The 10422-nt window shown below is 46.4% G+C and overlaps 1 protein-coding gene across 23 annotated transcripts in view; it reads right to left on the reverse strand.

Moving 5' to 3' along the window:
- Positions 1-10038, reverse strand: part of RGS8 (regulator of G protein signaling 8) — a 42516-nt gene extending 32478 nt beyond the window's left edge. For 13 of the 23 annotated variants that reach the window (XR_013528988.1, XR_013528983.1, XR_013528979.1 and 10 more), the window contains exon 1: positions 9831-10038. The gene's annotated coding sequence lies outside the window, so the exon portion shown is untranslated. Of the gene's footprint in view, positions 1-7013; positions 7223-9830 lie in introns of those variants that run through there. The other 10 variants (XR_013528986.1, XR_013528981.1, XM_078355099.1 and 7 more) reach the window with 1 other exon arrangement.
- Positions 10039-10422: the final 384 nt, after the last annotated feature.

Here is a 10422-nt window from a genome sequence, read left to right on the forward strand (position 1 = left end):
AGTCCAATGTTTAAGAAGAGCCATACTAAACAAGAAAAATGTAAAAGCAAGAACAGGAATATGAAGAGCAGAAGGACAAGGGTGCACGGACATGAATAACATGAGGAAACAGAAAATTAAAACTAGTCCAGGCTTTTTTTTTTCCTAACCAAAACACTCCTAAACACCAAGGAGTAATCACAAAGCACCGCAGTTTGAGAAGCACAGACCTAGCACACGCCCCTCTCACAAGAAAACACCAGCATAATCTCCCAAAGAGGCCAGTGCATAATTTCAGAGAGGAGAATTAAGCTCGATCTAAAGCGTTCTAGCATTGTCTTCTTTCCTGGAATAAATAAACAGAGAAGGCAAGCAGGGTTACGTGCTCGTCAGAAAGTATTGCATCTCCTTGGGCTCTGCATTCCCCAGGCTTAGAACTCTGGGTTCTTTTCCGGCTACTGCTCCTGACTTGCTAGCTGAAGACTTGGCACAGGACATCTCAACTGACCACAACTCACATTTCTTATGGGAAGACAGTGATTGGAAGCCCGGCTCCTGCCTCCAGGCTGTCCTGCCAGTCTCTGCACTTCCCAGTCTATGCTCATTCCCCTTGGGAGGCCCTGCCCTCTCCAGGCATCCACCACTCCTCCAGAATCAGAGCTTCAATCTTGCCTCTTCAGCTCCAGGCTGCTTTCCCAGAAGTTTGCTGGACAGCTCCTCATATCTCAGACCCTGCACGCTGTGCTGTCTCTAACCACCACCTTCCCCCATCCTCCATTCCTGCTGGGCTCCCAGTGTTTGCTTGTGACGTCACCCTGCCCAAGTCCCACAAGGGACCCTAACCCTAACCCAAACAAGTACAGACATTTCTGGTTTCTTTTTCTCCATTTGCCTTCCTAAATTGGTTTTTAAATCTTGTCATATTTACGAAATATTTCTCGACTTCATTCCCTCCCATACATTGATGCTGCCATGTGAGAGGTTATTCAGCCCCCAGTGCCTGCACAGCCCCCTACCCCCTCTTAAGTAACTCATCTCCCTGCCCTCGTTTCTCTCTCTGCCTGCCCACAAACCTTCTTGCATGCTACGCTACCGCCGGAGTCCCACTGAGCAGACACCGTAAAGTGGATCATCTGTGCGGTCATCTTTGATGGGCTCCATTGCAGCTTCTTGTTCTGCCTGACAATGAGTTTGTCCCATTTGCCTATCCCCAGTTTTCTATCCCACACACATGCCTGATTCCTCTGCTGTCCCTTCTGCCCGGAATGTCCCTACCCTTGATCTGCCTGTTAACTCCCAGTTTCTTCCCTAAACCCATTACCTCAAGCTAAAAATTCTCTGTTCCAAACCGTTTTCAGAATTCTCCCAATCAGAAGGAACCCCCTCCATCCCAATAGCACCGCCTTGCCGTAAGGTTGTCTGACAGCTCACATCACAGGCACAGTTTATTCTTGAGATTTATATTTTCTGATCCCCTCAACTGACTCTGTGCTCCAAAAAGACAGACTCTTTTACTTACTCCCCTTACTATTACTTCTCATTGCCTCGCAGAGAGCAGGTGTTGAGTAAATGTCGGCTAAACTTGATTTTGAGTTCATAAAAAAAAAATCTGAAAAATCACCGAGGATTTCTTATGGCAGAAACATGTTAGACTTCTGCAGCCTCCTGGTCAAGACTGCAGTCAACAGAATGCTAATGACGCTCAGGGTCCGCTGCACAGGTACATAAGGCATTTGCAAAGTAACCCCACAGCCTGGTCAGGGCAGAGTGGAATTAATCAAGAGCAAAAGGAGCACCTGGCAATGCCACACAGGCCATGAGAATGTAATTAAATTGGAGATAAAGGGAGTTTAAATCTGCAATGTAATATTTTTAAAAGCCATGAGAGTGGAGGGGGAGGTTTATTGCCAAATGCCTCTGTGTGTTTATCTAATCAACATATCACCTAGGATAATACCACATTTAAAGCTTTTAATAAAACAGTCATTTGGATATTAGATTTGAATTCTGGTCAGCATGCTAAAGCTCTTCCATAACTCTTTTAAAAGCAATTTCCACTTCGTAGCTTCCTAGTAACAGTAGAAACATGAATCAACATATGCTGCATTGATTTAGGGTTTCCATGGAGACTGGAAGGACACAGGGAAGGGCAGGACAGAAGGAGGCCACTTGGCCCAAAATTCTACTTTAAAAAAATGCATCTCAATCTCATTCCTCTGAGCATTAGCAGCCTCATTTCCTGTTCATCAGTTCAAGCATCCACATATTTAATTTGTAATAACCCTGCTCAGCTCCTCATATGGAACATCAGAGGGGACGTGGAGAGAAGTCAGCAGCTAAAGCTGTGTGCCCATGAGGTTTGCAAAGAAAACCAAGAAGCACAGGGTTTGGAATCAGAAGAAAGGGTCTTTGGTACTATCTCTGCAATTGACTAGCTCCATGACGCTAACTACCTCCACTAGCTCTGTGATCACTAACCTCACCAAGACCTTCCAGCTTTAATTTCCTCATCTGTAAAACACAGATTAGCACACCTGCCCGGTCTGTTTTTCAGGGTGATTATATGAAAAGAAATGAGAAGGTCTGTGGGGGAAATGCCCTGTAAATTCCAGTACATCACACCCTATTATTATATTTGAAGATGATCTTGTCTTCCCTTTAAATGGAAGTTTGCCAGTGAGCAAATAGATGCAAAAAACAGATTCCTGATTTAGTGGAGAGTAGACTGACTGGAAAAGAAAGAGCAGTGGATTTGACAGCCCTGAGTTTCAACCCCAACTCTCTGTAATTTTCCAGATTAAGGGCAGATCCAGAACTGTGGGCAAGCTATGCACCCTCTCTGAGTATCATTTTCATCAACAGTAGCAATATCATAGTCTTGTTACAAGGACTGAATTAAATAATGTAATGGAGTATTTACTACAATTCTAGACAAATGGCAAATAGCCACTTTTATCCTTATTCTTAGTCTTTTCAACTATATTTTATCATCTGTAAAATGGGAATTAAATTTCCTACTATGTCTTCACTTTACATAGGGGATTACTTAGATGTCTGTTCGGCTATTTAATAAACTATTTGGGAAAAGGTGCTTTATAAATAGAACATCATTATTTAAAGATTGGTTTTTTTACCACCTGCTCACCGAGGTGAGACAAAACGTATAGGATGGGACAGCTGTGGTGATTCTCGAGCTTCCGTGGCTGGGGTTACGTAAGTCTCTGTTACCTTTCTCATCTCCTTTGGTTCCTCCTGGGCATTCGTTTGTCTCCTCACCGCTCACTGCAGGGTTTTCCTCTTGCCAGCCCCTTTTCTTTATTCACTATCTTTATACTCCCCCTTCTAAGTGTGTCTAGAAAAAATTTTCAAAGTTAAATTTTGAAGGCTTTGGTTTCTAAACCTGCAGTTCTTCCTTAGGTCTCCTAAAATGAAATGGTATAGCAATACCAAGGGAAATGGAACAAAATCAGATGTTAGAGGATTACACAGTGCTGCCTCACAGACAATGGCCATCAGGGCTTAAAATAAAGCTTGAAAACACATCAACCAACTGTAATAATACATGGACCTGGTGTTGAATTCTGATTCAAATGCAAAATTTTTAAAATAATATGGTGCAATTGAGAAAATCTAAACACTGGTTGGATATCTTATAGTGTTAAGATATTATTTGCTTTTAGTGTGATTTTGATATTGAAGGGTTTTTTTAAGAGACCTTATCTTTTACAGATACACTATGAAATATTTATAGTTGAAATGATATGCTATCAGTGAACTGCTTCGACGTCATCTTGGGTGGGAAGCTGGGTGGTAGGTACATAGGGACTCATTGTTCAGTTCTCTTGATCTGTGTGTATTTGAAATTGTGCCTATAATGTGTTGCTTCAGTAATAAAGCCAAAAAAGTTCAAGACAACTGAAATACAGGAGGAGACTATTTGAATAGAACTTGATTTTCTGTACGTTTTTTATTGTAAGTTTTCCTGCCCTTGAATAAATCTGCTTTAAGAAAAACCTATTATTTGATGCCTAGGGAGCAGGTGCTAAAATTCACAGTGGTTTAGAGTGGGTATACTCCTAGACATCACCTACAGAAACTAAACTTTAAAGACTGTCCCAGGGTACATTTCTTAGAGGCGTAGGCAGGACTCCAGCTCAGAGTTCCTGGGTGGAATCCAGCCACATCCTTTGTTCCAACTGCTGAGCTGCCCATCCACACATGCAGAATCCAGGGCCAAAAGTTAATGCTGGACAGGGAGACGAATGATGGCCTGTTTGCTCACCTCCCCAGCCCTTGTCATAAGGTTCCTATAATGATCGCAGCCTTAAACACCGTGAACTCGAGTTTTACAAATTACCTTTCCAGTGGCCAGCTAGTTTTTGTGAAGGCAGCTGAAGGGCAGGAAGGTAGAGTAGAGAGACAGCTCGTGTAACACACACAACTCTTCACACCCTCACAGCCTGATCTCCTGTGCCATCAAGATCATCGAGGCCTCAGGTATGAAATTCCTGGACCTCTTTTCACTTCCTAACCCCTACTAATCTATACACATTAAACACACCCTGACTTACTTCCTGCTGCTTTCAGATGTGTCTGCTCGAGATGAATCTTTCCTCCTGTGGCCTGTGGCTGTGCTTTCCCATGGACCCTGCTTTATGAACTCTCTGTCTTTATTTTCTACTTCTGCCATGTTATTCTGCACTCAACAATAACAATGCTCATCTCTTTTATTAAAAAAAAAATTCCTCCTGGGTGTTTCTCCTTTTATTGGCAAACTGCCTGCGAGTCTCCTCTGCTCTTTCACTTCTTATCCCCTCCTAACCCCTTTGTCATTCCACTTCCAAACCCACCATTCCCCCGAAACGCAGCCTCCAGACTGTCAGGTCCAGTGGAAATGTTCCAGTACTTGTCTTTATGAACCTCTTTGCTGCCTTTGCCATGGTGGCCATTCATTTCTCGCATCTCTCTCCCTCGACTTCCCGACAGGATGCTCCCCTGGATGCCCTTCCCCTTGCTCTCCTTTGTAGGCTCCTCCTCCTCTGTCCACCCCATAAATGCTGGTATTTTCCTTCCTCTATAATCTCAGCTTCCTGCTCTTCTCACCTTGCATGCTACTTGGGCAATCTCATCCTTGCCAATAGTCCTAACTACATTGGCTACATTGACCATTTCTAAATATTTTTCTCCAATTCTACCTCCTCTCCCAATCATGTAGACTCCGATAGCCCTTGGGCTGGCTGCTGAACATACCCCTCAGATATCCTACAGGCCCATCAACGGCAAATATATCTAAATAATGGGCATATGATATCCCCATCTTTTCTTGGCCCATTTGATCTGCCACCCTCACCAGGCCCACCTCCCACCTCACCCACCCCCCCCCACACACATACAAACCTTGGCTTCCTCTGGAACTGCTGATCTCAGTTTCTGGCACCACCATCTACTGAGTAACTCAGGCCAGAAATAGGAAAGCAATTACAGGCAACTCCCTTTCTCTCATCTCCTGTTGACAACCAATTACCAAATCATACTGATTAAATCTTTCATAGTTTTCTGATCTGTCTCCTCCCCTCCGTCCTCGCTACCACTGCTCTGGCTCGTGTCCTCATGGCCCTGGTTCATGTCCTCACAGTCTCTGGTCTCCACGAGACAGCCTATTTTCTTAAATGCAGCTCCATTCTGCAGCCAAATCACCTGTTTAAGTCACAAACATGACTGCATTTCCTTCTCCTCGAAATCTTTAAGCTCTCCAAGTCCAGGGATAAAGTTCCAGCTTAATAACAATCGTGATACACAAACTCCCCAAGGTCTAGCTACCTTGAGAGTCGCCTCCACTCTCCTGGCTTGTGTTTCAGGCCCCAATAACTCTACACTTTTCACAACCATGAGCACACATCACAGTTCCATGTCTTTGGGCCTCCTTTATTTGATTTCCTCTGCCCAGAATGTCCTTGATCTGAGTGAGTCATGCTCATCCTTAAGCTGCACTCCAGGAAGACTTCTCCAAAAGCCGCCTGAACACCCAAGTTCAGGAAGTGCCCTCTGTGTTCTTGTGGCTTCCAGGCACCTACTCTATGTCAGCACCCGGCATAGCTGGGTACCTGCAACTCTCTTCTCCTAACCAGACCCTAAGTTCATCCAGGGCAGGGAGCATGTGTTTATTCATTCATTCAGTCAGTCATCCGACTAACCTGTGTCTCCTATGTGCCAAGCAAGGCCTCAGGCATGGATACCTTACATTCCCTATGCACATTGCCCAGGCAGAAAATGTATTTTTCATCTCTACCTCTCCAAAATGTAGCAAAGGAAGAGGTTCAGTGAATGCATGTTGAGCTGACATGAGCCCCCCAGCAGGTAGGTGAGGAAACTATGTTTGGTGTACGATGCTGGCCAACAGAGACAGCATACAGTCACAGAGTGCCACAGGCTCTGGGGTCAGCAACAGGGGTTCAAGCTCCAACTCTGCCCGTTTATGGCAGGCTCTCCTTGGCTTAGGACCTTGCCTTCTCATCTCCGACATCAGAATTACTAAGGCAAGGCCCACTTCCTGTGTTACTGCAAGAATGCAGTGACTATATAAGTAAACATGGGATGTAAATCACTTAGGCTTATGAAAACATTCAGTCACATGGAGAACACCAGAGTCAGAGAAGGCAGAAGCCCCACACCCACAGGGAGGGGTGTGGAGGCTGCATGGACAGGACAGCAGGGCCAGAGGCAGAGAAGCAGAGGGATATAGCTTCCAAAGCCACGGAGCTGGAAGGTAAGCATGAAACCCTGCCACAGCTGAAATGTGGCTCTCCCTCCTATCTCTCAGTGCCAGGGTGCTGGTTATCAATCTCTTCCCCTTCTCAGACAGTAACAAAAGCTTTACCATTTGCCATCAGGGTCTACAGCTGTGGGCAGAGAGCAGCTTCAGCACTCTCCCTCCTCTTCTGAATATAAAATAAGCTCTTTCTAATCCTCCATTTTTAATGACTTCAGGCAATGGCTTTCATGTCCTCCCTCCCCGCTCCATCCTACCCAGATACCTAGAATCACGCAGCAAGGAGAATCCACAGCCATCAGACCCGGGAGCAGGGTTCAACCACAGCAACAGCAGCAGGGAACAGTGGAGTGGAGCCTGGGACTCCGGGGACAGTTCTTCCATTGGAATCTGCTCCAAAATTCACAGAGAACTGGGAACTGAGAGCACTCAGTGAGAGGCCTTGCTTTCGGGCATGTGCCGGTGATCGGTAATGTCTGTGCTGGGGGCGGGAGGAGGGACGAGGGCTGTGTGGGTGCACTCTGATGCACGGAGATGCTGAGCAAATTCTCCCTGACATTTTTTCTTGAGAGACAAGGCCCTGAGAGGAATCTACCTTAAGCCACTCAGCTTTTCTGAGACCCTCTTCCTTCTAGAACCTTTTATTGCTGAATTCAAAAGGCTGTGGGAAATTCCATACAGAGAACACTGACAAATTCCATACAGAGAATACTGGCAAAGGTTCTGATGAGGATGCTGATGTTTCTTGGACAGTGAAAAATACCCCAAGGCCTAGAGGAGAAGCAAGGAAGTATGTCTAACAACTCTAGAAATGTAGGTGTTTGGACAAGGAAGAAACCAGAATGCACAAAACAGAGAGCCTGGGATAGGCTATTCAAGAAAATTGTTCTAAGCCATAAAGTCATTATATGTAACAAAACTTACATTTCTATAGCACAGTCACAAGTTGGGGTTGGTCTATACAAATGTGAGTTTCGTCACTTACAATCACAAATCACAAATTGGAGTTGGAATTGAGGAAGGAAGATGGAGAACAGAAAGAATGTTTGAGGCTTAGCACCTGCTAACTAGAAAGAATAGGCATATTTCTGCACCCTTGCTCCCGGTGAGGGTGGCGGGCTTAATGTTTCTGAGGACTCTGTTCAAGAGTAAATGGGGATGATGATACAAGGACAGGTGCCTTCACTTCTCTGGCTGAACTTCACTGGAGTTTTTTTAACCCTCCTTGAGCCTCAGTTTTTTGGGGGAAGTTGGGAGGATTCAACAGCATCACGGAGGAGTTGCTCAGCACATCTTGACCACTGGGAGTTATCATTCCTTTTAGTTGATCCTCACACACTCCTTTGAAAGTGAGCCAGGCACTTGTTACCACTCTCACCTTACAGATGAAGATGATCAGTGACCCTGAGTGGAGGCCCCGGGGTAATTCAATTAACGGCCCTAGGAAGACTTGAACCCAGGACCTCCAGTACTTTTTCCACCCCAACTCTGCCTGTTCAGCTCATGCTGCTGCTAACCCATGGCTGAGATCCACCCTTGGAGGGGTTTTCTTAACAGAAGGATGAGGGTTTGGCTCCGCTGTCCATCCGCACTCTTGCTCTGTCCCCTCAGAGCCCCTGGCAGCAGTGGCATGGCTGTCGTGACTAAGGAACCGTGTTCTCCAGGTCAGAGTTCACTGATTCACGGGAGAAAGACCTTGGCCTAACCAGCACATTTCATTCACCTAGACAAAGAATACGAGCAAGTTTCCAGATCCCTTTGTGTGTTAGGCAATATATGAAAAGATTTTTTAAACAAAGACAAAGCTAAAAGGATGTGATACCTAAGGGAGGCTTACCCTCACCTGGCCATGGCGAGATGTGGGCCACACTGTATACTCTACTCCCCACTCATCCATCAACTTTCCAATCTAACACACACTTCTTTCAAGAATCCTGCTCTAAGAATGGGTGGAGAGCAAAGAGTTAATAAAGAGTAGTTTACTGGAGTGATTGCTCACCGGACTCTCATTCTCAAAACAATAACACCCATCATCAGCCTAATACCATGTTGCATGTTCAGAGCTTTTCACTGTAACCAAGCACTACCATGATCTCATGAATACAGTTTTCCCACCTGCCAGCACCTCCTCCATTTCCCAGGAAAACTCTAAAGCTATGCAAACCTATAGGAATAAATAATCCAGAATTAACCCAAGCTTTAGAATGGGGTATGCTTTCCTTCATTATTTCATTAGACTGTAAGCACCCCAAGGTCAGGACCTACAAAGACTTGCAAGCCAGGTTCTCAGTATGTAGTTGAACAATAGGTTGATATTGAGTCACTCTGTCACAGAACAAGAACAGCAACTCTCCTCCCAGTGTTTAAAAAAAAAAAAGAAGTCACTAACTAGACAGCGCTGAGAAGGACCCGTTTAGCTGATGCCACGGACTCTTCAGCCCCTGTAAGAGGCAACTGTGCCCTCAACTCACTGCTCAGAAATTGGTGACCTCCAATTTTAACCTCCCTCCAACCCATTGTGATTGTGAGTCCTTCTGCATCGGAATGTGTCGCCAACATTAGTCACCAGCAACACCAGAGACCTGCACACGGACTGAAAACAAAACAGATGCTGTGTGCAGCCAGACTGCTGTGCAAGCAACCCATTTAAAACAGCAGCAGAAAAAGACATGAATGAAACTAAAAATAAAGAGACAGTGCTATCGTCCTGATGTCAACCTACGATATTTTCAGAGCCCCCCTAAGAGAGCTGAGGGAGGAAATAGAATCACCTTTGAACAGAAAGCAGGTTTTAGGGGACCTGAGGAGTTGGGGTTGAGGAAGGAGGATGGAGAACAAAAAGGACATTTGAGGCTTACCACCTGCTAACTGGGAAGAAAAGGCATATTTCTACACCTTTGCTCCTGGCGGGGGTGGCGGGCTTCACGGTTCTGAGGAGTCAGAGAGTAAATAGGGACAATGACAGAAGGCCAGAGCCTTTTCTGCCCTACAGTGTCCTGCACCTCTCAGCAAGACTTACAGTCCAGGCTGACCTGCCCAGGGACCCACTCAAGCCCTGCTGGAAGCAGCTGCCCTCTCTTACCTGCCTGGCGGTGGGCAGCGCAGCTGGGAAGGTGTGGCTGGTGCGGGCCCCAGCTGGGCATGGCTCGGTGAGGCCCTGAGTGACAGTCAGCCACCTCTTCCTGGCACCTGGGAGAGGGTGGCAGAGGGTGGCCCACTTCACCCAGCGCCCCTAGAAGAGCGGCTGCAACATGCTGCTCCCGCCGGCTCCGCTCCTCTCCAGGCTCTGCATCTCATGAAAAGGGAAAGAGCAAGTGAGCGGCAGGGGAGGGGGTGGGGAATCAGAGGGAGGGGAGAGGGGCACTCTGACAGATGATGCGCACTGCCACGCAGAGTCGGGGGAGGACCGCAGGCTCCAGCAGGATGGCACTGCCTGTGTGGCTCTCCCGCTCCCAGCTTGCTCACGGGCAGCTGCTGCCGAGGGGCTGGTGGCTCTCCAGAATTCAAGGAGAGGCAGAGCTCAGAGGGGATGGCAGAGGGGGAAGTGAGGGAGGAAGGAGATCACCTGGGGCACAAGGAGGTGAAGCAGGGTAACTGGCTTGTGGGAGAAAGGATAACCTGCTTTTGCTCAAAATCATTCCAGGGTAAAAGTGATTGCTTTATGAGAGATGGTG

Source organism: Callithrix jacchus, chromosome 18 (genome assembly GCF_049354715.1).
Source record: "Callithrix jacchus isolate 240 chromosome 18, calJac240_pri, whole genome shotgun sequence".
Taxonomy (NCBI): domain Eukaryota; kingdom Metazoa; phylum Chordata; class Mammalia; order Primates; family Cebidae; genus Callithrix; species Callithrix jacchus.